Source organism: Austrofundulus limnaeus, unplaced genomic scaffold (genome assembly GCF_001266775.1).
Source record: "Austrofundulus limnaeus strain Quisiro unplaced genomic scaffold, Austrofundulus_limnaeus-1.0 Scaffold222, whole genome shotgun sequence".
Classification (NCBI taxonomy): Eukaryota; Metazoa; Chordata; class Actinopteri; order Cyprinodontiformes; family Rivulidae; genus Austrofundulus; species Austrofundulus limnaeus.
In genome coordinates, this window is record NW_013952624.1 from 482341 (window position 1) to 485413 (window position 3073).

The window sequence follows — 3073 nt, forward strand, 5'->3', positions numbered from 1 at the left end:
CCCCCTTCCTCCACCCACACCCCCTCCCCTACCCACTTTGATGCATTTTTCAAATTTCGCCTTGGGGCGGAGTTATCTTTTCACAGGGGGGGGTAAGTTACACTTTAAATGTGAAACGCTGTGTGGCTTTAATATGTTAATTTTAGCTGAGATTTAATTATATGGCAACTTTTTTAACCTCTTGGCCTCTTTACCAGAACTCTTTGTGATGGCTGAGTATACATAGTCTATATGCAGACAAGGTAAATCAGGTGAAGAAAATGGATTAAATAGTGCATTTACACATCTTGTTTTAAAGAAATGGACTCGGAGTGTCCCCTACTGGTGACAGCAGTGATTGTCTTAGTCCTTCAGATAAATCTAAAAGTTAAAGCATTGTCATTTTATGACCCACGCACGCGAAGCGTAAGCAGGTGTCATATTGTTTTCATACTGCTTTTTTTCAGTGATTTTTGGTGAACCGTAGCACAAAAACGGCTGCACCGATCAACATGAAATTTGGCAGGGCTGTAGATGAGTGTGACCTACGCTGCGCCAGCCAACAGTTTTTTGATAGACCCCATATTTGAGGAAGGGTTTCCTTTCAAAGAGGAGGTGTCAGGACATGCAAAAATGCTTACAACTCAGAAACTGTTCAACACAGGAGCTTCAGATTTCTTTGGTTGTTTAGCTCTGATGAAGCTCTATCCATCAGGCCCACCAACCAGTGCCCCAGCCCCACCCCCCACCATCTCCCGGACCCCCAATTTATCTGGAAAAGGGGTATGTGGACATACAAAAAGGGTTATGGCTCAAAAACTATTAAACATAGGAGCTTCAGATTTATTTTGTTGTTTAGCTCTGATGAAGCTCTTTCCATAAGGCCCACCAATCAGTGCAATCTTAAAATGCATCAATTAAGTTAAAAAGGAGAACTTTACCTATGTTCTATAATTTAAATGTCCCTCATATTTATTTTTTGCAGTTTACTTCCAAAGAATTATGTATTTTAAAACATAATTTAAATTTTACTATTTTAAAAAATAGATATTTTTTGTTTTTCCTTTATTTGTGTTTCTTAAATGATTACATTTTATTGTTTCCCACTAGTCTTTTTATTTCCATGTGTTGCTTTTACATTTCTCTGTCTCCTATTTTTACTTTACCTTGTGCATTTCTGCTTCATTATGTAAACAAGGTGGGCAGTCCTTATTGGGTCAGCTCCTCTCCTATTGGCCAACAGACAGGAAGGAGCAGAATTCACGTGCAGATCTACTGTGCATGATTGTGCCTCAATTTACCTTAAAATTTAGTTTAAAACTAAGGCAAGGAGGAAAACACTTATCTGTGCCATTGTTTTAAACTAAACTTTAAAGTAAACTGAGGCACAAGCATGCACAGTAGATCTGCACATATATCCTGCTCCTTCCTGTTGACCAATAGGAGAAGAACTAAAATGGGTCCACTGTTTTTAGCTTCTAGTCGTTTCTTTAGCTTCAAGAGTTACAATTTGCATATCACGTCAATTAATGTCTACCATTAATCAATCTTTGATACGTTATTCTCACAAACCCAGAAGACAACATAGGAAAAGTTATTATTGCTTTTTACTGGTGGCTTTATTGTGAAACACGCCACCTTCTGGCCTCACACGGGGCACCAGAAAATGTAGGGAAAATGACTCGCTAAACTAAAGAATTCTCATTAATTTATGTTTATTACCTCGGGAGCACCACTGTCATTTAGTTAATGGAAAAACTCCAGCAAAAACCAACTTTAAGACTTTTAAATCAATCTCATTACACTGCAATTAGTGAGATCTTTCCAGTTTAACAAAGCATGACACAATAAACACAAAACTTCCCTTGTTTATGCTACAATGATTTATTCCAGACATGTCAAATTCATTACATAAAGCATAGTCTGAATCTATATAACTCAATATACCTTTTCACATATCTACAAAATATAAAACCACTTAGACTAATTATACACAAATACCCATAGCATAAATATGCACCCGATGTGCACACACCTATCTGTGTACACCTACCCAAGTACATACACTCATATGAAGCACATAAATCCCATTAACATGTCTGAAAAGGGGTGGGAAGAAGTAAAACTTATTTAATCCTACCCTTATTCACCACTTCATCTGGTTTTCAAAATCTTATCAGTTTGTGATGAAAACAAAACAAAATATACACATATAAAAGGAGATCCAACCACCACTCCAATATAACAAAATTAATCCACATACATAACCCCATATAGATTACAGTCATACTCATATATACAATCCATTTAAAGCATTGAGACACACATTTTAAGTTTATCTCAGATTATCATTCCTATACTTGTCAAAAATCACTAGTCTGAGCCTTTTCTTAAACAAACTCATGTTTGGACATTGCTTCAGTTCTTGACTGAATTTATTCTAGACCCTTACACCACTGACTGAGGTGCACATTCTTTTCATAGTTGTTTGAACACTCCTGGTTCTGAAATTAAGGTTTCCCCTGACATCATGACCCCCCACTCTATCCAGAAAAGGTTTCTGTATATTATCCGGTAGTTGTTTGTTCCTAGCTTTATAAATCACTTGAGCTGTTTTAAATTCAACCAGGTCTAAGAGTTTTAACAAGCAGGATTTGATCCTGGAAGCCTACCTTATGAACCATTCTGATGGCTCTTTTCTGGAGAATGCACAACGGTCTGAGTGAGGATTTGTAGGTGTTTCCGCAGACGTCCACACAATAATTCAAATATGGCAAAATAAGTGAACATGCAATGCTTTATTATTTAAAAAATATCTAGCTTTACTGAGGACTGAGATACTTCTTGATATTTTAGCTTGAACATACTGAATATCACTTTTCCAGCTGATCTTGTGGTCAATCACCACACCCAGAAACTTATTTTAATTAGCTCTGTCTACATATACATCCTTAATTCCTATTTTTAAATCACTATTTCCTTTATGATTTCCAAACAACATAAATTTTGCTGTGTCCAAATTTAACAATGACTTCTTTTTAACAAACCACTTTTTTAATTAATTTAATTCTGGATATGATGTGAAGTCAAGTTT